At 40.8% G+C, this 27,659-nt stretch overlaps 1 protein-coding gene across 1 annotated transcript in view; it reads left to right on the forward strand.

Annotated features, from left to right (window-relative positions):
• The window catches only part of LOC120752454 (protein bicaudal D homolog 1), a 282,990-nt gene that overhangs the window by 174,035 nt on the left and 81,296 nt on the right, over nt 1–27,659 (forward strand). The gene's annotated exons all lie outside the window — the stretch shown is intronic.

A 27,659-nucleotide genomic window follows, 5' to 3' on the forward strand; every position in this document is an offset into this window, starting at 1 on the left:
ATATATTTCAAGTAGCATTGGCAGTACTGTCTACATGTAGGCTTATTTCTCTATTCTCAGATCCCTTCTCCAGTTATTACACTAATCTTTTAATCATTTAGGGTGATGTTTTCTGAGATAATACCTATCTCTGATTGACCTTTTACACTTAAGATATTTTTCCTTTTGCTGATGTTGCCAAAGGACTCTGTCTGTGCCCAGAGATGGAGAACAAGAGGGATTGAGAGTGTACAGAAGAGGAGGGAGGTTGTGCCAAAAAGGGCGGAAGTTTTTTATCCTGTCAAAGCAGGCAGAACAGAGTGGTTGTTGGTGTACAGCAGCTCAGAGCCAGCTTGAACCTGCTGTTCCAGGTCTGTGTTTAACTAATTGAAAAGAAGAGAGACAGTGAGCTACACTAGGAATCCTGCACCACACTGCAGCGTACAAATACTCTACAATTACCGTGAATTTACTGTCTGCCTGGATTTCTTCTATCACAGCCTTTCACCTCACCATTTGCAATATGTCAGTGTGCTTCAGGGGGATTTTCTCAAGAAAAGGAGCTTTTGTGACCAATTATTCAATTTCATGGAGTTGGCATGATTCTCTTTTCTGAGGTGACCTTTATTTTCCAGAGTGACACTGTAATAAGTTACCACTCACTGATAACATCACCGAGAACAAAATTAGCACAGTTCCTACCATTTGGTTAAGATTTGTAGGGTGTGTTTGCCCTTGCTTCCTTAGCTGCTTTCCTTCCAGGAGCAAAGCTCTGTGTTTAAAGAGGTAAGTGCAAAGTTCAGTAGTGAGTGATACATGCGTGTCCATATGCCCAGCCCTAGTCAGGTGACTGAAGTCAGGACATAAATCAGTCTTTTATCTCTGAGTCACTGCTTTTTTGTGTGTGTGTTTACAAAAGTCAAACCTAATGTTTGCAATTGCAAACAGACAAAAACGATCCCAGAAGTGATCTGGCTGCTTCATTTTTATCGGGAACTGAAGGGGGTGGCTGTAAGATATCAATCCTCTTCTTGCAGAGAATGATTACAGACTCCAAAAGAGTGAGGTCATTGGCACACGGTAGGAGATGTCCCAGCTGCACCAGTCCTTCCCCCCCTGCTCAATGCTCTGAAAGCAGAAGATGCACTCGTTTGGCTTCCGCCTCATGATCCTTCACTGCTGCATGTGTGGTATGGGAAGAGCCACCTCGGTCCTCTCTCTCCTGCCATGCCTCCCAGGGGTCAGACACTGCTGGTGCTTCACACAGGTGGTCCCCTGACATCTGCAGATGGTGTGTTACTGTACTGCAGGCCAAGAAAGCCGGATCCTCAGCAGGATCCTCACCCTGTAGCACAGGACTTTGGAGGAAGCTGATGCCCTATCTCATGTTCCCCCCTGCAGATGTGGCTGTGCTGTACGCATGGCTCTGAGGGTGCTGACAAAAGATATCCTTGTCCCTTGAGAGTCAAGTAAGTTGTGAAGTCAGCAACTTGCCTGAAGAGTCCATAAAATCTCATTTTGGAATATGTAAAAGCCTAAAAGTGCCTGTATGTGTCAAATGAAAGGTCTTGCCTGCCCACTTCCCATCTCTGACCGTGGCCAAAAAGAGATGTAAGAGCAGGGTAAGTACAGAGGGGTACTTCCCCAGAGTATTCTCCCAAGCCTCAGCAGTTCATGTGCTTCCTGGCAACTAAAGGTTGTGTTGGGCCACTGCCAAAGGGATACCATCCCAGGAGTGTAACTCACTGCACTCCTCTTTTGTGAGGAAAACCTCCAACTACAGCTGATGGCAAATGAGGCAGCATGTTCCAAAGCAGGAGGCCACCTTTGGGGAAGCCCTAAACCCTTGGGTTTCTAAAGGTGAGGAAATCCCTGGGTAGTGGGAGCACTACTTCTCAACTGGTTTGCCCCAAACTGCACCTCATCAAGTTCCCCGACAGCCTTCAAAGTTCTTAACAGACTGCTCTCACAATGGCACGGGTGGAGATGTTCTTCCTGTGAACTTGTTTTGGTTAACCAGGTAAACAGGTGCTTTCAGACACTTGCTGTAGAAGTGATTGCAATCTCAAAGCAGCATAGCCTGCTGATTGCCTTTCTCGTTGGAGAAAATTTAGAGACTTTGGCAAAGAGGCAAGAGCTTTGGCCTGGATGGTATTATTACTGATGAAAGTATTGCAGCTCTATCTCTGGCATCAAAACTCACTTTTAAGTGCTGGGTCTCAGAGATGGCTTTGAGAACGCTCTCGTCGGACACGGGGGACTGTGCTACACCTAGCCCTTTTGATGTCCGCAGTCTGACAGGAGCAGCGCAAGCATTGCGGAGGTGAGCGGGGGGGGGAGAGCGCGGCCGGCCCAGGGGCGCTCCCGCAGCCGCCCGAGGGAACGGGAAGGGGAAGGGGGCCGGGGTCTCCCGGCGAGGCTCCGGGAGGAAGCAGAGCAGATGCGGTGCCCGCGGGGGGAACTTGCGCCGTGGGCGCCCGGCTCGGAGAAAATCTCCGAGCACCCCCGGGGCAGGAGGGGACGGGACGGGCGCGGAGGGCCGTGACTCGCCATGCAGGCTGGCAGCCTCGCCCGGGGCCGGCGGCCGCTGGGCAGGTAGCGAGGGCAGGGCTGCGGGAGGCGGTGCCCGGCCAGGTGAGGGCAGGGCAGGGCGCGGTGGGGAGCGGCCAGGTGAGGCCAAGCCATGCAGGCGGGCGGCGAGCGAGGCACTGCCCTGGGGGCAGCGCGGGGCGCCCTGCGGACCCCCCGGCCTCTCCCCCAATCCGTCTTTCTCCGTTTCTCCGCCGCCCCGAGGATGAGCGGAGCCGAGGGCGCGCACTTCAGCAGGGTGGCGATCCGCAGGAAATCCAGCGCCTCTCCCGGTGCCGGCGGAGCAGCGCCCGGCGGCCCCGCGGGAGCCCCGGCCCGGAGCACGCCCGCAGGTAACAGCGCGGCGCTGGGGGCGGCCGGGGAGCGCGGCTCTGTCCGCGGCTCGGGGGCGGGCTGGCTCCCGGGGGCTCGCTGCCCCCGCCGGCTACAAACAGAAGGTGCTGTTCACCTGCCACGGCCGGGGCAGGTTCGCGTATCCGCTTCTGCCCCGCGCCGCTTGCGGCTGGGGAGCTCGCAGGGGTCAGCTCGGGGGATTATGAGGGGAAAGCCCCCCGGGCCTTCGGAGCTCATACCTTCAGCACGAAATGTACTCATGCTGTACTTTCTATTCGTTTCCATGTTACATTGTTACGCATTAGAATATTATAAGGTATACTTTCATTTTTTTTTCTATCTAAAACCTGTGTACTAGCAGTTCTTAGGATGGCAGGAAAGCGATGTTCCCTCTCTCACAGACCATGTCTCGCACCCGCCCCTCCCCAGTGCCTCTCTCTTTTCCCCCTTCAGCAACAACCTGTGCTGGACTCGTTTGACACGTTACACTTCAGAAGGCAGCTGCGTAATGTTGCAAAGGACAGTCAGGCTCGGGCTGGTTACCTGTGTCACCTTGGCCACCCTGAAGAAGTACTGTTGTAAAATCTGAACTTCAGAAAGTTGTCCTTTATCAGCAAGTCAACACACACACGCACAAACACACACATTTCTAGGTCTGAGCCCTGTGATGTGACAGCAATGTGATGTGCTGTCCTCTTGCTTGTGGTGTCACAGCATCTTGGTTTTATTGGTGTGTAAGGGCAAAGGGTGAAATAAAGCTTGAAATCTCTGCCATATGGTTGTTATGACGTGGGGAATTATGACATGTCAAACACCGGGATGGGGTATTTTACTTGGGGATAGTCTTTCCATGACTTCCTGGGCAAGAGGCTTGCTTAATAAAACAATGAGTATGCACAGAGAAGAACAGACTATCACAATGCTTTTCACGGGATCCTTTATTTTAGCTTAAATGTGTAGTGACTTTGGATTTGTGTATGAAACCACAATTTTTTTATTGATGGTGGTATTTTTTCACCCCCAAGGCTTTATGTGTTTGTTTATGTTGGGAAAGAGGAATTGGTAATTGTGTTTGCAGCATGTAGACTTGGATTTTTAATCTCCTCAAATAGAGATATACTTATAACCAGGACTCTGTGTTTTCTGTTAGTTTGTAATTTAGTTTCTTTAGTCTGCTGCAGTTGTTCTCCATTATCTTAGGCTCCTAGTGTATTTATACTCATCTACAATCTAGTTATTGTTGCTCTTTTCATCTGTGCTCACACCAACTCCACCAGGTGACTTATTTACTAAATATTTGTGCAAGATTCAGCCTTTCAGTGTGACCATTCTTGTCAGCTTTTGGGCTGCAGGAAGGTTGTGAGAGCTGTGACAGGAACAATCCTGCTAATCAAATATCTAATATGCTAATCAAATATCCCTGCACTACAGTAACCAAACTCACAGTAGTTTCTTGTGACTTCTAAGTATGGAAACCTCACAAATTAGGATAAGGAAATTAATTCCAAATATGTGGGAAATAAAAGGGAGATTTGGTGATGATTTCTCCATGTAAGTGCATAAAGCCTTTCTTTTTTTCCCATTCATAATCCATTTCTCCCAGAAAATGAGATGAAGAAACTTTCTGAACATGACTTCTATTCTCAGAGTGGAACTTTGGCTCCCTGTCTGCTCTTCCTGTTGCATAAGCCGCTGGAGCAAGTGCTTCAGCATCTTATAAACCCAGCATAGCTTTGTAGCTTCCCTCTCTGTAGTCAGAGTATGACTGCACTTGCTTCTGTGGCTGACAAAATCTCACCAGGCTGCCTTGATTCTGCAATAAAATTATTCACAGTTGCAACATGAAGCTAGATATGTTCTTTCTTATATTAAAAAAAAAAAAAAAAAAAAAAAAAAGGCAGGTGTTAGTGCTTTTCTGGCTTATAAAATACTAACTGGATCTGAGGAGCATTTTCTAATGCAGCACTGTGCCTTTGACCTGCTAGAAAACCTTACAGGAAAGGAATTAGTGTGGCCCATCTCCAGTCCTTGTCTCTGCCAAATGTTGTGCAACGTGAGAGTTACTGACGTTACTGCCCAGAGGGACAGTACTCAGGCAATTGTCTCAGATCTGTATCTAGAAAGGAACTCAAGTAGATCTGTTTTATGAGCTGTAAATGCACTTGGAACAATTCTGAATGATTAATATGGCAAGCATATCAGAACTCTTCTCAGACTAGTAAATTGTGTGTTAATTAGTGCAAAGACATAATAAAGACTATTGTAACTCTTGTACTCTCAATAGCTGCCTCATAGCTTTTGACATTGGACTGATGAAGGAGGGAGTGTTGAAGCTTTTATGTTCTGGGAGGCAGAAGATCAAGGAATATTTCCATTCTTGGTGTTGCTTGAAAACATTTGAGATGCTGAGACAAGCTGCTGAAGTTTTCTGTTACAGCATCAGCCTTTTGCTGTGCGCTGCAATCAGTGTCTGACATGTAAAGAACAATCTTTCTGCTCTTCCACATACTGTAGCCCAAATTCACCTTCATTGCCGTGTGAAAAGTGGCAATTATATTTTTATTAACCTGTGAGTTTGAAAAAGCTTGGTGTGTTTAACTGCCTACAGGACAAAGCAAAATTTATCTCTCATTAGAATTTGACACTAATTTAAAATTATTTAGACAAAAGAGTACTTGACTCTTCAGAGATACTTTGAAATGGATAGAAAAGGTCAAACCTGGTATCTGGAGACAGTTTAGAGAAGGGCATGTGGAGTAACATGATTAACAATCTGTTTTTGAAGAGAATAACTGTTGTGGATTTGGTGTCTTTTTTTTTGTTGTTTTTTCCTCTGCTAAATTAGAATTCAGAGTTTGTGTGACTTGAGTGAGTCTTTACTGCAAGTGTGTGTGTGCATGTTAAGTCAAAATTAGCCTCCCACCAAGAACCAGGTATAGGCCACAGCTTGCTTGTTCAGCACTTCCACAAGCCCGGAGCTCTGCAAGGTTTGAGTGTGGCACCACTTTTATTTTTGATTCTGCAGAGGTTCAGGCTGGCCTGGGAGGTTCTGCCTCCACTTAGCTGACTTAATTAAGGTGTGAAGCCATCACTCAGAACGCAGGGACACTGTAACTCACTTTCATAGCAGGCAATGGCTTACTCCTGTCATCAGCACAGCCACCTCTGGCCTTGCTGCACATAAACTAGATTAACTCTTGCGGCATTCAAATCTTGCACCGATTCCCTGGCTTTGCACGCTGAAGTGCAAATGTTTACCCTTTCTGAAAAGTTTTCCTCTGATCACCGACTTCTAAAGGTAGATCTGCTGTCTGTTGGCAGTCTCAGACATTGCAGAGTGCCTCGTGGGAAGCTGAGGTGATTTACATTCAGAGCAGCATTCACTGCAGCAAGGTGTCTTCTAACATTGACAGGAAAAAAAAAAATAGTTCCCTGCTGCTGCTGTTGTATCTCTGCCTGTAAATGGGTATGAAATGAGGGGATTATGTTAAAGAAACTTCAATAATCTTTTGGGTTTCCACCTTGCAGTATGAGATAACTAAATGAGACTTTAATAGCATGCTGCTCTAGTCTTTGAAAAATATCTTTGTTGTTTATTTTTTTTGAATGCTAGAAGGACAACTGTACCCTGCCTGGAAGTTTTTCATTTTTGTTGTTTTACCTTTGAAAATATAGTAATGAACATTGGATTTTGATTCTTCTTGTTTCTGGCTTTGTATAACCCACTGCATTTTGTTGACTGGTCTGCAGTGTTTGCAAATTTGCTATACAGTGTGTTCAGGGAAAACCTGTGCAATCATTACGGCTAATCTTGGCAGTGGTTTACATCTCTAGGTGCATTAGAGACCACTGACAAAGAAAAATAGCTGCTTTACAAGCCTTCCTGGGGATTGGAGGCTTTTTGACAATTTTCTAAAGTTGAGCTTTATCAAGGAGAGATGATACTTTAAAATGTTGAGAGAGGAAGGTGAGTATGAGGAAACTGCTTCCAAATATTCCTCTCCCTTCAAAAATGGGGGAAAGTAGAGCATAAACAATTTGCTTTGTGCAAAATATGCACGAAAAAGCATTTTTCTCCCATTTGAGAGCTTCCTGTTTCTGTGGGCCAAATTAATCACCTCTGCCTCTTATTGAAGCAAACGTGGGGAAGTGCCAAGAAATGGAACTTTGCTTTTACCATTCCTTCCCCTGCTTTTCCTATAAAGATTTAGGATCAAAATAACACCCTTAAAGCCATTAAGAGTACACTGTTTAGTCCATACACTATCCAGTCATGTCTCTAGGTATTCGGGGTTGGCTCGATGTTTCTATTTAACTCTTGTCTGACAATGTCTACTTTACTCAATAATTCTTGTTGGCCTTATAATGTTGACTTCCTGATGATCTGGATGTTGATTTCCTGAAATAAATTAAATTTGTGTCAACTGATTGGCTTTCAAGTGACAATACACAAAAGATTTCAAAGGAGAGTTGCAATTTGACATGGGTTTGCTGAAAATTGTCTGCTTGTTGTTCTAGATAAATATAGCCTGAGAGGCCAAAATACTGAGGTTCTGGTAAGTACCATTGCTGAAATGCTTCTAGGCACTGCTGAAACTGGGAAAGTACTAATTTGCACACCCAGTACAAATTAGTTTGTTGTACAGAATCACAGGAGTGAGTTTCTTTTGCAGATAAATTAATAAATGTGGTTGGGGGATTTCTGGATTGGAAAAGGAGAGGTTTTTCAAGGAATGTGTTACTTTTGGCTAACAAGTAAAATCAAATATTGGCAAAGGAAGCTGTTAATTAAAAAAAAAAAAAAAAAAAAAAAAAAGAAGAAAAAAAAGGAAAATTGTGATTTGCCCTTGGCTACTATTTTTTTCCCTTTTTTGTTAACACCCATGCTGCTTAAAACTGCAGTTATCAGACTTACTCCCACTTCTTAAGTCCCAGTGAGGGACTGTCTCATTTCCAGCATTCCAGTCAAAATCCTGCTCATAACTGGGCAATATTTGGAACTGTTTGTTGGTATGTCTTGGGTACACTGAGATCTGTGATAAAGCCCTCCAACTGCCCTGCTTTGCACTGTTGTGTCTTAAAGTGGCGTTATGCATTTGATGTATAAGGTAGGTTGTCTTCCCAGGATGAAGGACTTGTCAGAGGAAAAGGAAAAATATGAAGTAAGCAAATTTTAGAATGAGGCACTTGTGGGCTTTTTCATCTAGCTCTCTTAATATTGGGTAGATTCTCTTCAAAACATTTCTGTCAATTCAATATTTTAATCAAATTACCGACTGTGAATTTTGTAGCTGAAACTCTATTTCTGTGAGAGGCGAAAATGGCTTTCTGTTCCAGAATGGGATACTGTGTATATTAGCTGTCCTGAATACAAGGCGATCCAGGATGAATATTTACACTCAGATGATCAGAATGATCCTTTTCATCGTGTTAAATCTGTGAATAAACTCTGCCTCCAGCTATTGATGGTCAAAACATTTTAATCAAATGCGTAGCAGTGGACAGCTCGATATATTCAGGCCATTGTAAACAAACTCCTGTACTCGTGACAAAGGGAGAGAGAATGCTGCTTAGGGAGTGTATCCCCAGAGCACCAGGTTGTGTAAATAACCTGAGCATAAAGGAGGAAACCGAAAGAGGAATTTTTAATGGTTTCTTCAACTAGCTGCCTTGGAAATTGCATTTTAACAGAGATAAGGCTTTAGCAAAAGAAAAGACTTTTGAAGTAAATGTAGGGAAGGGAGGACGGAGTTCTGTTGAAATGTTGGCAAGCAAAGTAGTAATCAGATGTGCTCCTGGGGTGCAGATGCACAGCAGTAAGGTGATATCAAAACATATGGAGAATCAAGTAAAAACAGGAGAGAAGGAAAATTACTGCTACAGTAGTCTGCAAAACTAGACATGTAAAGAAATGTATTTCTAATGAGTTTCAGAGCAATTTGGCACCTCTGATTGCACTGAAACTCAGTAAAATGGAGCATAAAATGTGTTAAAATTAGGGGCAAATGACACTGAGTGGAAGGTAAGACAGAGAAATGAAATAGCATTCATTATACGTATTAATGCTAAGTATGTCAGCTGTTAATGTGAAACAAGTTAAATAGCCTGGAAAGAAGGAAAAATGTGGTGGAACTGTAGTGTGACGTGAAATTCTGTGATCTATTAATTATTTCTGAGCAAATGCCTTGCAGCACAGGCAGTAATGTAGCTTAGAGGTGTAGCCTTCCCCTCATGGGTAACTGCAGGCACTTTCCCTCCCTCTCACGTAGATGCAGGTGTGGCCAGAATTAGATGAGGCTAGGAGAGATACAGTGGTGAACGATGATTAAACATCAATGACTGGTTCAGTGGCTGAATTTCCTGTGGCCCTTTTGAGGGTTTGCCTTTCCATCATGTGATGTTTCCGTGCCAGGCTTTTGGCTCTGCTGGTCGCCGTTGGGGACTTTGTAGCACTTTAGAAGCAGAAGTCAACAGAGAAGTTTCTGACTGTATGTTCAGTGTGTCTTCTGTCTCTGTGAAGCACGAGAGGCCTCAGCCTGGAAGACTTGAGAGCAGACCCCCCTGCCCATTCCTGGTGGCTTCTCAAGGTAGAAGATCTAGGGATCTAGAGTGCAGAGCTCCCGGGCACTGCCGCTGTTTCTGGCTGAGCATCCTGACCTGACCAGCTGCTTGTGGGGACTGTCTCTGAACTCCACCTTTAAGCTCCAGTCTTGAAGCTCCAGCTAGAAAGCTGGGGTAGGGTGACTTTTTGCTTGTTTAAAGTTTCATCTTCCTCGTAGGCTGAGACATTTGGTTGCTGAAGCTCAGGAGTCTGTCATATGCCACATAACTTTCTTGAGTGCAATGTAGTATTGCCAGCTCACAGGAGAGCAGGCTCCTAGTTTCTCTTCCACCATGAAACAGGTATTCTAAATCAAAAATCAAAGTAAGCGTCTACAGCAGACTTAACTCCAAACTCCACAAATTTCCTGAACTGTAAAATTGTTAAAGCAATTAATATTTGAAGACAGGTTGCTTTTTAAGAATTTTGTCTTATATCACAAGGGCTTGCTGGCAACTTGTTGCAGAGAGTTATTAAAATGCTTTTCCTCTTTGCCATCTCTTGCCACCATTTACTGTCTTGTGATACTTCACTTCCCTAATTGAATACTAATACATATGCATTATTTATATTAACATTAGTAATTGAGTTAGAAAATGAGACTTACTGGCTAATTAGGTCTCACTTCAGTATTGGTGAGTTAAGAATCAAAGCGAAGTCACTGATACAGAAGAAGTAAATTGGTTTTGATAGAATTGAAATTTTCCTCAGTTTTATGCAATTATACTGCTATCAGTCTTTTCTCCAACTGACTCTTCCCAAAAATGTCTGTGTCTTGATGCAAACATACTATACATTCTTTTTTATTCAGTCTGACATAAACTCTCCTTATTAAGTGGTTACATTTCATCTGTGAGGGTAAAATCCTTTTGTACTTCAGTTATTCTCCTATGGATTAGCAGTATTAGAACATTCAAGAAAGTTATGTGAAATGAGATACCTGGAGATGGCTTTCAAAATCCTGAAAATTCTTAGCTCTTAAAATTTTAAAAGAGGCCTTTCATGCCTTTAAATAAAAAGCTTGGAAATTCTTGCATAAAATGTTGTTCTGGTGAAGACTTTGCAAAACATCTGGTTTTTGTGGTATGTACAATAAAACCAGAATTACTATCAGTGCATAAAACTATTCAGCATTTGTTTTTTGGCTGATTTTAATTCTAAATATAGAGCAATGTGTACTTTTTTAAGATGTACTTGAAACTTGAGAGCAAGCTGCATCAATTTACTGCTAAAAGTCGTTGTCCATTTTAGAAAGCAGAGTGGTTGTAGTGCAGCAGCACTACAGAAGTTGACCACGTTCTGGTACTCTGAGCCGACTGCTGCTCTGTAATTACCTCTGTGTGCTCTCGAGTTAGGCAAGATAATGCAGTGAACAGTGTTCTTCATAATCTGTTAATCTATAACTGGCCCAGGGGACAAACAGGCTCACCAGACCTGCGAGTGACGGGCGTGCAGGTGCCTGAGCTGGTTGTTAAGGTGCTCCTTAAGCCTGACAAGGTAGGTGAGGGAGCGGGGGGTAATGGCCCTGGCTTTTGTGTTTGTGAAGGGGCGTAAGCAAGTCAAAACACAGCTACCCAAGAGGTGGGTTGTGCACATGCTTCTGAGCTCCCCTACATCCTTTCCCGGTCCTGGATCAAGCATAGAGAGTGTCTTTAGAACAACATTCCTGACATGCAGTCAAAGGTGAGAGAAATATCCAACTGCTGTGATAGCCAGCAGGAGACCTGGCTCGTGCTGGTGTGGGCTGCCCTTGGTCTTCAACTTCAGTGTGGAGAATTGCGCCTTTAACTGTTCATTTTATTTATTTTCTGTATAAGGGCTGCTTGTGCATGAGATATATGAAAAGCTTTTTGTTCATAGAAATGAGAACAATATTAACATTGTGTGTGTTAATAAGGAATTTAAAGGAACTTCAAACCCCAAGTGAGTTACCTCTTCAAAGGATTTTCATGGAGCTTAAACAAACAAGTGTCTGTTCACCGTAACTATGGAGAATTATTGCTTCCTGATTTTAACAACTGTTACCTTTTAACACTATTACGGTTGCTTTTCCCAAGTACCTTTGCCAGCTGTACAGTTCACTAGCTTTTTATGGGATTTTTGGGGGCCGTTGTCACCAAATGCAGTTGAGCTGCTGAAGAAAAGTAGACTTACCCTTTTAAAACCTGAGTAGCATCCGGGTGTTGTAACGTGGTATGTATCACGTACCTTATCACTGTGAATATTGTGCCCTCTTTGCTAGGTCCCAAGTGCCATTTTGGTCTTGTTTGGGACTGGATCCTGGTTAAAATGAATCTTAATTAAGTTTTGAGCCTCATCTAGCTTACAGAAAATGTAGGACAGATAGGACAGTGGTAGGTTCTAAATGAAAAATGGATCAAGTAGTTTCACTGTGCATGTCTTATGATTTGTTGATTTAAAGGCTTGCATCATTTAGAAAACCGGAGTGTTTTGGGAGTGTTGTGTGCATCTCAAACTGTCACATTAATTTTCTCCCCCACAGGGAGAAAGTTTACAGTGTTGATTAAAGGCATCTGCCAGGACCTTTACTGATTATTTGTGTTCTGCTGGGGTCAAGGTATCTGTGACCAGCATTTATCTGAAACAGCATGCAGTGAGTGACAATGGTGAGCAGGACCAGGATTCTGTTATAGAAGACATCAGAAAGCCTTCACAGTCTTCTAAAACTATTTTGATCCAGATATTTCAGAATCTTATTCTCTAAAAACTCATTATTTTCAGTATGGTTGTCTTAGAAAATAATTATGTAGTCATTTCAAATAACAAAGAAGTTTTAAATATGACACAGAGAAACTAACTGGTGTCTAGAAGCCTGGGTTGGTGATGCTGCTGAAGTACCTGCAATGAGGAACAGCTCCAGGGCACAACAGTTTATGATTCTTTTCCAGTTAATTTGCTTAGGTGTGATATTCGGAATACTCAAATATGGTGAAGTTAGAGAATCCAAACTCTCACTTGCAGAGAGGTGACTCTAGAGCAGTGCAAGTGAAAACTCCAGTTACTGTGCTGAGACCCATAAAGTGTCACAAGTGTTCCTTTGCAGCACCAGCCTTTCCAATTGTTTCCTTTTGCTCACAGATGGAGGTAGTCAATAGATCAGGAAAAAAAAAAACCAAAAACCAACAACAGAATTTTGTGTTGGAATGTTTTTTGGAGGGAGTTTTCTGCAGGAAAAATAATTTCCTTCCATCTGCTGCCCTGTGGTGTACAGTGCTATTGCTCACACCGTTGCTGGCTTAATAGAAAAAAAGACGAATCTTTCACTCTTTCCTTCCTCTCACTGCAGGGAAGGAGATTAGAGACCTGAGCAGAAGTAGATGGAATGTTCTCCGTGGACTCCATGAGAGGGCATATATTTAGTAATGATTTTCCATAGTGCTCTGCTGAGCTCTGTTTGCTTGTGCAAAAGTACTTCTGGAAGAAAAGAATCACCCCTGCCCCTCTCTGCTTCCCACATGTTCATTCTCAGGTAGTTCTTTGTGCCCCTGTACCACCCTGAATCTATAGTTTGGAATGGAAATGGAGGAATTTCTTCAAGTACTTTTCCTCCTTCAGGAAGCCAGACAAAGTAGCTGCTTGCTGTCAAATGTCAAGCTTCAGTTTCAGGAAGGAAAAACACTTTTTAAATATGAGAAGTGAGAATATATTATCCTTCCTGAGACTGTCATGGACTACATGCTTATTATAGTCAATGAGCTGACAGGCAACACTAAATGTGGGTAAGGCTAGCAGAGCTGGAAACTGAAGTACACAGAGCTGGGGGATCTTAAGTCCTGCAGGGTTTTGTTTTGTTTTGTTTGACGGGTATTTTTTGTGTGGGGGTTTTTTTTTGTTTTGTTTTGTTTTTTTTTAATGTCTGGAAGAGCAGTTTGTTTGAAGTTAAAATACAATATTTGCTGTGGCACAGGGTATAGAAGCAAGATCATCTTTCTGATAAGGAGTTCTTTTCAGGTAGTACACAAGGGATTAGAAAAGAAGGAGCTATTCAGTAACTAAGGAGAGGACTGCATGCTGCTGATAGGACCCTATTCCTAAGGAGATAGATAGATAGATAGATAGATAGATAGATAGATAGATAGATAGATAGATAGATAGATAGATTTTTTTTTTTTTTTTTTTTTCTTGATGCTTGGGCATACATTGTTAGAAGGAAGGAGAATTTTGATTATTAGTGAGCATGTTAAACTCTAACTAAAAACTGAACTGCTTTACAGCAGCTGCTAATAAGCCACATAAAACTAGAAAATAAATCTCTGGTCATGAAGAAGTACCTCCATTTTTACCATAAGCTCTTGAATGACATATGTTCAAATACAGAACCAAATTTTGTGTGGAATATATGCTTCTCCCCTGATCTTTTTTTTCTACATGTAGATGTTATGACCTTGACAATCTGCAGTTCAAATTGCCATTGTGTAATTATTTGTTTGGTGAGTGTGGAAGATCAACTCTTTTACTCTTTTCTACTTATTAACTTGATGGGTGTGGGATTTTGGGTTTGTGGGGTGGGGGGTTTTTGTTTGTTATTTTTAAGTACTGTTCTGTTCCCTAATTAGGACTTAGCAGATACATTTACGAATATACAGGCAAAATAACTTTCTGAAAAGATGCATAATGTTTCTTTCCTGATTAGTGGATTGCAGGGAATGATTGCATGTTTTCTCTGGTTCATTAATTTGATATTAAAAAAGGAGTTCTTTCTATTAATTCCAATTCAGGTGTTTGAATTAAAAAAAAAAAAAAAAAAAAAGATAAAAGCACACCTGTACTTTGCATCTCCCCAGAGATTAAAAAGAAGGTAACTTTAACAACATTATATCTATGACAAGAATCTGAGTTTTGAAATCTAAACCAGCATTTTATTCTACTTCTGTTGAGGTAATTTTAATATGAAGTTAATAAGGTAATTTATATTTAATAGCTTTATTCTGCTTCAGTGTCTTTCAAAACATTACTCATGTTGGTTTACACACAGAATTATGCCCTGTATTGCGAATGTGAAAATTCAGTCCTAGTACATGATACTTAAGATATGAGCAGCTCTTTATTGACAAATATCAATAGAACAACATGTAGGCAAGTCTTGACAGATAAATATTTAACTCCATATTTGTACACAGACTTAAGCAGGGAGTCCTGCACTTGCTAGGCTCAAAACAGGCAGGCAAAGTAAACACAGTGATTTTTTTTTTTTTACATTGTAATTTAATTTAAAACCTTATTTCCCTCATGGTACTTCACTGAATTCTCCACCAACCTTTACTAAAAAAAGCATAATAAATTGCTTCTATGCTGGAACCAGGAAGGGAAGGTTCAGCATGTTCCTCACAGCAGCTGTGAACATGCAGCAGTGGGGATGGCAGGATTTTGAGGGTGGACTATCAGAGTTCTCCATCCTGCTGGATCCCTTGGGCCGTGGCAGTGCTGTGTTCTGGCTCAGCAAAGCTGGTCTGGTTTTCCTTCCTGGACCAACAATTACAGGCTTGGGCTACAGTGTTGTGATTTAACAGTGTGTAGGGGTGTAATACTGAATTCCTTAGAGGTCCTGAGCTCTTCGTGTTCAGGGGAAAAAAAAGGCAAACTGATAACAGCATTAGTTATATATGCTTTCCTCTATCTTCTTTGATATATATCTTCAGATGGAGATGCTCACTACTTTTGTTTTTAACAAAAGAGCAAACTGACTTACATGGAAGAGAACTTAATACACCAGCTGATGGGACAAGGGGAGCAGTTTTGAACTAAAAATGGGAGAGATTTAAATTAGATGTTAGGAACACATCTTTTTATTCGTAGGGTGATGAGGCGCTGGCACAGGTTGCCTGCAGAAGTTGTGCTGAAGGACAGTTTGGTTTGGGCTCTGAGCAACCTGGTCTGGTGCAAGTTGTACCTGCCCATGGTGGGGGTCGTGGAATTAGATGATCTTTAAGATCCCTTCCAACCCAAACTACTCTATGATTTTATGGATGTTCATGCACTGAACTTTCTTGAACTCTGAAAGTCTTGAGTACTGACCTACATCCAGTAAACCAGGTTAAGTTTCTCTAAGGTTTAGTTTAACTGTGAATTGTTTGCAAATATTCTGTCCCTCATAATGCTGTAATTCAATAGAAATTGTTGCTGAGTAAATTGGCCGTGTCATATGAAAGGTGAGGGGATTTCTGACCTCTCTGATGCAAATTTACATAAAATCAGACCTGGTCTTTTTTACGATCAGGTGAAAGAAATACGACCATGAAGAACATAGGTTTGTTTCACACAGACTTCATTCAAAAGGTCTCTCTTTCACAGATCAATCTGTGATTAATTGTAAAATGGTTACAATTAGCAATAACTCAGCATGATGATTTTCTGTCCTTATTTCAAAGTCTAGTATGAGAGCAGAGCAATTTACCTGCATATTTCTGTCTTTGAGAGTGGCTAATCATGAACTGGAGATCAATGATGAAAATCTGGCATTGAGGATAAATTGCCTATGGAAATGGATAAAAGGTAAAATATCTTTAACCTTTTAGTGGTTTTGCTGTAATTCCTGTATTATGCTTTTAATATCTGCAGTGTGGTTACTTATGCTGGGTAGTGAAACCTTTCTAAAACTCAGTTTTGCTTTCTGCCTCCATGGCAATAGATCCTCTAAAAACAAAAACCAAAACAAAAAACCCCAAAGTAAGTGCAGATGCACTTCTCATTTTCCAAGCGTCTGTGCAACTTAACACTTCACCTTCAGAGAATGCTCAAGGAGCTTGTTGAATGCCTCTCTGAATCCCTCAGTGACTCTGCTGATGGGCAGCAAAATTTGTCTCAGCAACTTTCTTTCCTGTCCCTCCTCTTTGTGACTGAGCTGCATGGTAAGAAATGATATACAAGTTATTTGCTGCAGTTTTTTGGATATGTGAAGCAGATGTACTTGTCCAATGTGCTTCCATCTAAACAAGAACAAAGGATTCCTAAGACTGTTCTGTCAAATTGTGAGCCAAAACACTGGATCCTGTACTATATTGTGTCCCAAATTTAGTAAATTTTTGTACGTTTTTATTTTATTTTCAAGCAGCCCTGCATAGCAAGTAATACGGTTTTGAATGGATTGAGGCTCTTTACAACCTATTTCTTCAAATCGATAATGTTTTCATATGTAAGTTCTTATTTGTATATGTATTTTTTTATCTCAGGAGCAAATTACCAGCCTTCAAAGTTTTTGAAAGTATTTCCTTTGATAAAATATTTTTGACCTATTTAACTTGGCCTGTGTGATAAGTGTAGTTTTACCTTCAGAACTATCTATTCTGCAACAGAAATTTTAAAGGATCAGAACTCCATTTCCCTTCAAAAAGTGGAGCAAGCTAATATGTTTTATTTGATTGATATCTCCATCTTATTGGACAAATAATTACTAAAGCTTTGTATTGCTGTACAAACCACTGGAAAGGACTATGGAGCAGAAGATTGCAGGTGATGTTTCTATATTTTTAGGGTGTTTTTACATCACAGGCTATTAAATTAGAGATACAGGAACTACTTATCAGATTATTGTTTTTGGTGTGCTCTGGTGATACTGAGATTGCTTTGAGAGCAGCGTTGTGAAGAGACATCCTTCAAAACACTGACCTGGTGTGAAACGAATACAGAATGTTTCTAGCTGCAGGACTATTCCAAAACTGTTTATATGAGCTTATGACTGTACTTGCAAAACTGAATTGCAAAAAGCAATTGCTATAAACTGACCTTTCTTTGTGTCCTGGATCTCCAAAAAAAGAGAGCCTTCTTCCTTCTACCACGTAACTGGAATAAGATGAAGTGTATTTGTGACCATCTCCTAAGTATTTTCGATGTAGGTGCCTTGTTTTACAGACAGAATGGCAAGGATTGGGTATGGGTGACAAAAATCCCACTTTCTATTGATGTCAGCTCACTCTTTCCTGTGGAAAGGATAGGGAATGCTCAGCAGGCAATGATATTGCTCTGCAGGGAATGATGAGTGCAGTCTAACAATATATTCCTTTGGTAGCCACAGTACTGTGCCTTCCTTTTGTCTGCATAGAGTTTTACTGTTCACTGAAGTATCTGCCTTCTGGAGGAGGTTGTGTATGCAGACAAAAAAAACCCAGTAAGCATGAAGTGGAGGTGTCCTGAGCTTGCGTGGGGTCTTTCCATCTTTTTCTGCATCCACAGATAAGAGCAAAACGTAAGAATAAAGCTCTCACTCTAAAAACATTTTCACATATTCGTAAAATAACTAAGGAGTGCAATATTCTGGTGGAAAAAACAACTCTCCCTCTCATTTTGGCCTTGAAAACCACAAAAGGAAGTGAAAGAGACAGCGAGGCCATCAGTGTATAGGTTGTGCAGTCACCTTGGGTGGTGGCTCTGAGGATATTGCACAGTGTCAGCCTGGTGTAGAAAGAATCTCTTTTGACTTAAGGAGAAAATGTGAATCCTGATTTTGAACCAAATACTCATAGATGTCTTCACTGGTAAGTAATTGAGTTCCTGTATGTAGAGAAGAATCCTTCAGGAAAATAGGGTAGGGTATGGATATCACCATTTTCTATAGAGCTTATTTCCTTAAGGCAAATATTTAATGCAGCAAATATTGAAGCAAAAAATGTAATCAGGGATTTGTTTACTGAGAAACACTGAAGGTCAAAAAGAAAGGGGGGAGGAAATAGAAAAGCAGTATTCTATTCTGCCAACAATGTGATTCAGAATTAAATTCCTGCCTGCAGTTAATTGGGATTGATTGTCTGTTTCTAAATTATGCATAGGAAAAGCAAAGGTATTACTCAGTGGGGTTAATCAGAGAGTTGTGAGAGCAAGTTTGAAGTTTTCTATTCTGCAGCCAGGATTTTACATACAAATGTAACAGGCTAAATACCCTGTTTTTCCGAGGTATTGAGATTGAGCTCTTCCGAAAACTGCTTCATTAATTTACAGGTCTAAATATTGGATTTTTTTTCTAACTTTAGACATCTAAACCAACAGGTTCAGGTATTTAACTTGGTGGATTAATATCAGTAAGAACAGTTCTAGGTATTTTAACTATTTTCAGAAACTCAGAAGGGCCTGTGTTTAAAATAAAATTGTTTCTGCCCCTTTTCAGCATATGAAATTGTCAGTAAAAGCAAAATGTAAGCTGCTGAGCAAATGGCTTCTGTGGACAGCTGAGGTTTGTGCTGCAATGAAAATGCAAGGTTTAGAATGCAGTAATTAGAGAGGGCAGTCAATACTTGTTAATGAAGGCAGTGCTTGTGATCTGTCTTTGAAGGGGGAGCACAGCAGTGCTGCCCTTCCTGCAGTGCCTTATTGACCTGCTGCAGCAGCCACTCTGCTCATCCATGGAATAATGGACATGCTTTCTTTAAGAATAAATAACCTGTCTTCCAAAAGTGTTGAAAGTAGTTCAGGAAAAATGGAAAATGCTTGGGACTGCAAGCTGTATAATGTGTGTGTGCAGTTACAAGAGGTTTTGGTGGGATTTACAAGCTCCAATAGAGGCCTTTTAAGAACAACAGAACAATTTCTCTCTCTATCTCTTTTTTTTTTTTTTTTTTTTTTTTTTTTTTTTTTTTTTTTTTTTTTTTTTAGATGTGACTTTCATTCTTGTTAAATAGATTACTCTAAAAGGTCCATGCATAACTCAAATGAGGGAAATTTAGTCTGTGAACAACTTGCTGCTATGGAAGGATAATAAATGAAATACGAGGTGTTTGGCAGACAAGCTTCAGAAATGTTTCAGTTATTTACTTCTCTGGGAAAGACTGCTGCCACATAATTCCATTAACTGTATGACATGGCTATGCAGCAGTCAGGCATGTCACTGCCCTTGAATTTCCATTTTGCCCACTCCTTTATTTGTGCTGTTCCCATGAACTGTTTTCCTGCGTCTTTCCTGGGGTGCCAGCTTCTCGGCGGTGATCAGAATAGCCAGCTTGTGGTGCTGACCTCTCCTGTATTGTAGCTGTCAGAGTGAGTTTGTGAGGATCAAAGATGGAGAAAGGGGGCTCTATTAGAAAATGAGTCTTTGCGTGGCATTTCTTTCAAGGCTGTTCTAAATCTGGCTTAAGATGAAGAACGTGTCACTGAGGTCTCTGCTATGCTATTTAGTTCCACAATTACGGAGGAAAGTACCAAAGACGGAGAGCTGCTCATTTTCCCTTGAAAAGGGAAAACTACCGCTTATTTCCCTTTAGAGCAAGGTAAGTGAAAGGGAGAACTTTTGGGAATTCTCCTATGAAATGTTAGTACATCGTTTTAATTTTGTTCGGTGTAGGTACGTTGCCATGTACAGGAAAAACAAGCACAACTCCCCCCAGATTCTGGTTTTTCAATTTTTATCATGCTTTTCATGCTTATTAACATGATTTGGTTGTGGTCAAGGCTGTTCTCAGAAGCTCTTGCAGCACGCTATAAACATGCTGGGTAAGGTCCTGATATCTCAGAGTACTCAGAGCTGCTTTGCATAAAGTAAAACATTCCTTCCTTCTGCTGACTCCTGGGCTCACAATGTTCAGGATTCCCAAATCTATCGCTTGGAAGCCTGTGCTGACCTGTGTGGATGACTTCTTTTCTTCCTTAAAAATGCTTCAGTTATTGAAAATATTTTATTTCTCAATTAACATTGGGAGCAATGAACACTTAATATCCTTCTACTGTAGTAATGGAAGTCTTTTTGGAATTGCCTTCTGTTGGGACTGCTCTAACTTAGTAGTTGCAGGGTGGTCAGTGACAGATCTCTGGTGCTGGTGGTGGGTTTTAGATTGTCATCCTAATCCAACGGACATTTGAAACTTCCTTGCCGTGGTGTTTGCAAGATGGCCACATAAACCTGAGTGGGTTTTACCTGGTGGTCTATTGAAACCACTTATTGACCTCTATTTATCAATGGTTTTCCTTGTAGATGATTTACGTACTGGTGTTTGTGGTGTTGACAGTGGTTTACATTTTCTGCACTAAACTGAGTGTGGTGGATCTGAATGTGGAGCCCTGTTCAAAGATTGCTTCTGTACTCAAAGACAGAGCGTTAAGGCTTCAGCCAGGCCAGAGCTATAGGAAAGGCAGTGTCTTTTACACTGGTACATCTGGGGAGAGTAAAACGGGTAGAGTCAAGATCTGAGTACACTGAACAACACCAAAACTGAATGCTGCTGTTCAGACTTATTTTTTCACTTGTTCTCTTTTTGGTAAATCTGCTCACTGTACTTAAGTGTAGATGGGGTCATATTTGGGAAAGCATAACCCCAAAGCACAAGCCTTATTTGACTCTACATTGGTCTATCTGCACTTTTTGACAGATGGAAAGCCTTATTTAGATATTTCTTCTCTGCTGTCTTACTGGAACCATGAAGTCCTTCTCTTTCAATGCAGCTGTGTGTGGTTTGAAACAAGGAGGGAAGAAAATTATGCTTTAAACAAGGCATTTGTGTCATTGTAGAAGTTCTGGGAGCACAGCGTAAAAAACTGATGTTCTGTATATGAAAATCCATTTTCAATGCAAGATGTTTGCTTAGAAGAAAGTATATTAATGTTGCTCATTTCAGTTCTGTAAATTTTACAGAAGCCAGGCTAGGGTAGGAGAGTCCAGTTTTGGTTTTGTAAATCCAAAGATACAAAGCACAGATGACTGCTGCACTTACTGTTTCTAGCTGAAGTGTTGTCTGTCACACATTTGAAAAAAGAACTGTCCTATCTTCCTAAGCTTCTTCTTGTATGTCTAAAGTAACTGAGCCAAACCAAGCCAACTACAGTCAGAGAACTATAATTTACACATGGTGGGGATATATGACAAGTTTGTCTGGGTTTTAGACTCACTATCTTTCAGTTTCCATACTCAGGAAACAGAAGTATGAGCTGATGTAGGAGGTGTGAGGGCAGCCAGCTGCTCCTGTGCAGCTGATGTCTCCCAGGTTCTCCCAGAGACATCTTTTCTGCAAAGTTCAGTCTGCTAAGGTGGCTCTGTCATGAGATCTTTTTTACTCTGATTTCTTCTTTCCTTCTGATTTTCTCAATATTTTGAGTTGGCCATACGTGGCTCTGTTCAGGGCATTTTCTGGCTCAAAAGTTTCTATTCTCTCCTGGGACTCTTGGAAGTCCTTTTATTTGAGGTATCTGCTACAGTTCAAGATGTCCTAGCCCTGTACTCTTTTCTTTACTGTCTTGATATATGATCTTCCTGTGAATTTTTGTCTTTAGAATCCTGGCATTGCCTAGAAATAGCTCATGGCAATTGTATTTTATTTTTTTTCAATCAGACTACACTATAACTGTAAGATTATGTGGAATATAAAGACTGTGATACGCAGCGCTGTAACTTCAGTGGGAACCAAACTTAATGAAATACAGTCCTTATGTAGTGAAGGTTCCTAGTGATCACGCAGATATCTCAGAGAATAGCTTGGGGTGGGGTTTTTTTTGTGAAACTTGTTTCTGTTTTTTAAACAAAAATTAAAAGAAATAAAAGAAAAAGTAAGCGTTCCTCATTAGTACTTTATGTCTCTAAAATAGTCAAAATGAAACTGGTGAGCCAGTGGCAGTGTCTGTAATTAGGTTTATTTTTAAAACTTCCATCTTTTTCTTCAATGTATTCCAGATATGGATTCTTATCTTCCCACCTCTGGAAGATAGAGTGAGTATCTGATAGATAATTGTAAACCTGATAAACTTTCTTTGCACTTTTACACACCTTGACACTTGAACTTTTAAATATCATTGTTGTACATGTATTAGTACAGCAGAAAGGATGGGTTAAGAAACACGTCTTTTCTTAAGAAGGCACTTTTTAAATGACTTTTGCAGTGTGAATGTTAATTTTTAAAATTTTTTAATTGTTTTATTTATTATTTCTCTAGAATACAGTCAAGCCACTCTGCACCTACAGAAATCTTCTTTGGTGTCCTATTCTGTATTTAGTTTTTCTCTCTCCTTCTGTGTCCCTTGATAAGACTTTCGAGGCTGAAGTAGGATATTGAGGTTCCTGTTCCATGGACCAGTTTGTTCTGTAAATAGGACAGTAAATGGTTGGCTGGCTAGTTTTTCATCAGGAAGTTTATACTGCCTTAGAGATTTATCTGTCACTGAAAGCAACATCCATGCTGATTGCTCTGAAACAGGAGTGAAATACAATAACCATGACTGAATTGCTGCTGTTGGGATAATGGTAGAGGGGAATACTACAAAATAATGAATGGCCACGTTCCAGCAGAATGCTGCCCTTTGTTTAGTATTTGGTATAATGCTTGTGGTTTCCAGCGGCTTCTACTTTCTGTCTTGCTTGCTACATAGGCATTTAAGCTTTTATAACCATACCTGATGTCAGTCATCTAGTCTTTTGGCAAATTATCCCTTTCAGTGTGGAGTATCTCCCCACACACATTGGGTACTACCCACCCTTCTTGCTACAGAGGAGCAAAATTACATCCGTCTCCTCCCTCAAAAGTGGTAAATTTTAGGTCATTTGGTTGCTTCTGATTCAAGAGAGAGGGTGGCAGAATTCCTGGCTAAAAGTTTGTAATCTGGAATAAATGTTCCCTGATTGTCTTGAGTGGTTAAAATAGGTGTCAGCTGATTGTGGGGGTGTTAAAGGATGTGACACTGTGCTTATGGATCTGGGTTTCTTCCTGCACCTGTCTTTGCTATGCTTTTTCCACCTAATACTCTCTGTGATATATTTGAAACCTAAGTACAGATGCTATATAATGAATCACTTCTTTTGTTGGTTTGTGCACCTTTACATCCCTTCTTCCTTCATCACCTGCTTGAGGGGGTTTCTGTTAAACTCACAGAAATATCATTAAGGTGATTTGATCATCCTTTATGTCTCCTGATATCAATGCTGTGCCATACAGACAGATTCTTCTCTTAAAAATACTTTATCCGAAAAAAGCATTTTAGTTTCAAGTTTCACATTTTTATATGGGGAAAACCTTGCTGCTTTTTCCTTGGTCTTTTGTTTGTTTGGTTGTTTTTTTTTTTTTTTTTACTAGATTTAGCCCTCTTAAGTCCTAAAATACTTGTGAGCTTATCAGCAATAAGCTGATATCAACAAAGAGTATTGCTGAGAACCCTGTACATGAATAATCTTAAAATACCGAGAGAAATGTTATATCTGCTGCCTTCCCAGAAGCCCAGTGCATCACCCAGTAAAAATAGATTAGTGATGATACAGTAGTAGCAAAATTCTCAGTCTAGAAGTTGTTCCCTTTGGAGTGGGATGTGCAGAACTAAATCCAGACAGGCACATGGGAGACTGGCAACCCTGTGGATAGGGATGTGAGTGGGGGAAAAAAAAGCAACATTGGTTGCATTTTTGGAATAGCTCTTTTGATGCTGAACCTGGGAAATCATGAGATGACTTTTAACAAAATTCCTGGGATCCTGGAAATTTGCTGTCTTCTCACTGGAATTTTTCCATACAAGGTCAGTATTTAAACTCCCTAGTGGCATTTTTCAAATGTGCTTTTAGAATAGCTAACTCTTTAAACTTGGCAGAGACAAGCAGCTGCAGCCCCAAAATGATCCTTGGCAGCTGATTACCGCTTTCCCCAGCTGGCAAGTTTTCCTGTTGTTTTCCTCTTCCCTTTTGTGTCAGGCAGTTGGTGATATTTATTTGTCCTCTAATGGGAAAGCAGTTTCCTCTGTCCTGTATTAGAACAAAGTCTGATTTTTATTTTGATTCTTGAGTCCCTTTCTTTTTTTTTCCTCTCCTGTATGACTGCCTAAAACCACCATGGGTGCCGTCAAGAACTTCATGTTCATTTTTCTTGCCTTAAAAATATCTGCATAGCCTCAAGTTATTAATGACTGTTTCCTCCCCCTATGTTCTTAGTCAGTGGGATTATTAGTGCTGGGGTTATGCACGTAGAAATCTGCACAGAGAATTGAGGAATAAGTTGAGGACAAAAAAATTCATTGTAGAGACAAAGATTTTAGATTTCTTGAAACAATTCAGCAGCTTAACATAGGGATTTTTATGTTTTAAGTTCTCCATGCAGGATATAATCATATTTCCATCATTGTTTCCTGCTTGAATTACCATATTTCACAGGTTTCTTCATTAACAGTTTTCTGTTTGGTTGGGTTTTTTGTTTTATTTCTTTTTTTCTTTCCTTTAAAGCATCTCTGTGGCAAATGCAGATATCTCAAAATTGGTTTTACTCTTGAATGTGAGGACACAGTGGTGAGAATTTCCTTCTTCAAAAAGGAGTAACCTGTCCTAGTTTCTAACAGAGCTCATTTATCTCACAGAAGGTGAAGCCACCTTTCTGAATGGAAAGGTTTATTAAACTAACTTTACATGTTTTCTATGGTGTCTTCTTGATAATCGATGATCCCTTGACTAAACTTACTCTCTCAACTAAACTTAAGCTCTCTATTGCCCCAGAGTACTCCTGCAAGCTATTCCTCTCCACCCTAAATAAACTGTGCAAGATTTAATAGTCAGCCAAAAGTAAAAATTCTAGATGAGTGAAAAAGAGTCCAAATTAATTTTTTATCCATGGTATGAACTGCACTGTTTGAAGGGATATTTTAGCAGCTGTGCTTATTGTTATTTTCTAAATTCCCTGGGGCACCATATGTGTCACTAGTTTGCATATGACTTTAGCTGAGGTCCAAGGTGGTGCTGCACTTAATCTATGGAAATTATCTGCAAACTTTTTCTGTGTGAATAATGATAAATTGATATTGCTATTATGTTTTCCTGCTTTTTCCTAATCCCTGCCCCTCTCCGAATAAAAGCCAAAGAACTCAAACCTAATATGTTACTCTGACATTTATTACATCCACTTATTTTTATACAAATAGTTGTGCCATGCCTTCATACACCAAAAATGTAAACATTCTTTCCATTCTGTGATGTTACTGAACTCAAAAGCTCTTCAAAGGACCCTTGGGAAACAAACCCACCAGAAGAGGTTTGCAAAGTTCTTCTTGCCTCTTTTGTTGTTTATGTTTTCTTTCTGTCATGTACACAAAGAGTTCAGGACAGGAAAGAACTTGAAACGCCTGAAACATAGCAGATGGAGACGGATAATGACTAACAGTTACTGATGAGATTCTTGTAGTTTAAATTATGCTCTAAGTAAAGCAATTTGCCCAGAGGTAAACTGGTATTTGAGCTTAGAGGAGGAGCCATCTTGTGCTGTTGTACTTCCATTATGGGATGTTGCCCTTTGGATGTGGATAAAATGGTCAGACAGTTATTCTGGAGGTGGCTTTTGCTCCCAAAGCACTTTTAGTAGTTCTTTGGAAGACACTGGTCAGCCAAATGGCAGACAGGGAAAGAAAAGGAATTCCTTTTTCCCTGGCTTAACCCTGATATTGATACTGTTCCATTCTGCTGTGAACTCCCTGGGCAATGGAAAGCAGAGCATCTTCAGCAAGTTTGGGGATGATATTACACGGAGAGGAAGCAGTTGATATGGATAGGGTAGGGATGTTTTACAGAAGGACTTTTTCAGACTGGAAAAATGGATTGAGAGGACCTCCATGCAGTTCATTATGGGCAAAATAAAGTTTTACTGTCCCTGTTGGAAAAATCCCTGTGCAATAGCAGAAGCTGGTGCTTGGAGAGCAATGCAGGTATGGGGAGCTTATGAGACAATGATGTGCCTTTGTGCACCAGCTGTGTTGGGTCATGGAAAATGAGCCTGTTAGTGGTCAGACTACATCTGGCATATTGCCTCCAGTTTAGGTGGATATGAAGAGAAAATCCTTTACTGCGAATGTGGAGAGACACTGGAAAAGGTTGCCCAGAGAAGTTGTGGATGCCCCATCCCTGGAAGTGTTCAAGGCCACGTTGGACAGGGCTGTGATCAATCTGGTGTAGCAGAAGGTGTCCCTGCCCATGGCAGGGGGCTGGAACTAGGTGGTTTTTAAGGTTTCTTCCAACTCAAACTTTCTATGATTCCTTCAAAACTAAACTACTGCATGAGTTAAGGCAGCAGGTAGTGCAGCTTGACCCAGAGGGGCCCTGACATTTGTTAGGTTGCCTGTTGTGGTCTGCAGATGTTCCTGTTGGAGTTTAGATGCCTTGCTGTTTAACTGGAAATATAAACAGCCCAAAGCATGGGCCTGCTGAAATAACCTTTGCTTTTGGTTACTGTTCTTTGTAAGGCAAATAAAGTAGTGGGTTTGCCCCCTAAAGCAGAAAAATATGCACAAACTGCTTTCTCTTGAATAACAAAAGAAATCATCTTTTGCTCGTGATTCCCACTTCCTCTGGTTCAGCTCCATAGCTGCAAGAACTCAAGATATATCCTCACTGAATATATCATATAATATGTGATGTCGTATCTTGAGACATCTTCCTCATTTTTTAATTTACTGTGAGCTTCCGTCCTGAAGGAACTACAGACTTGAGATAGAATTTATTCTTGAATAGTCATTTTTCATTTTTCCTTCTAAGAGGTCAGGTACATAATAAAAACAACAGATAAGGTGATAATGAGCTCTAGGATCCAAATCTTGCAAAAACGTATTCCTCAAGGTGGAGTAGCAAATACATGCCTGTTGTAGCTGGGTATTTATTTCCTTGATTTTGAATTGATTTCCCAGCTTCATGCATCTGCTTTGAAAGTCTTATGAGAATATCATCATTCATATAAATAATTTCAGTTCTGGAAGAGGTAAAAAGTCATCATTTCCATCCTCACCCCCACTCCCTCCCCACAGGCTCATGTCAGTCATGGCAGCTGATAGAAAGGCTTAAAGAAATACTCTGATGAATGTCTTGGACATGTTGCAAGACAATGAAGATGTTCAAGCCCTGTAAAGAAGAGGTCAAAAGAGAAGGCAAAACTGAACTGTTGTTTGGTTGCTGAGGTTTTTAGTTTTTATTTTTTTTTTTTTTCCCTTGGTTTGTAAACACTTCTTTTATTTTTAGCTGTTAAAGGTGTAAGTGTATACCACAGAGCTGTTCTGGCTTCAGCATGTCTTTCTGTGTGCAACTCATTTCAGAGTCATAATGAGGATGCCCTAAACCATAAAAAGATTAGGAAGCAACTAAAGAACAAGTAGCAGTGTTTGCAGTCTAAAATGGTGAGTCAGAGTCATGGGTGCATGTGGACATGGACTGGGCAGCTGTTCAGAATCTGCAGTAAAGGGAGAGGGACCCGAATTAAAGTGTGTATCTTATGTGTATATC

This window comes from Hirundo rustica, chromosome 4 (genome assembly GCF_015227805.2).
Source record: "Hirundo rustica isolate bHirRus1 chromosome 4, bHirRus1.pri.v3, whole genome shotgun sequence".
In the NCBI taxonomy this organism is placed as follows: Eukaryota; Metazoa; Chordata; class Aves; order Passeriformes; family Hirundinidae; genus Hirundo; species Hirundo rustica.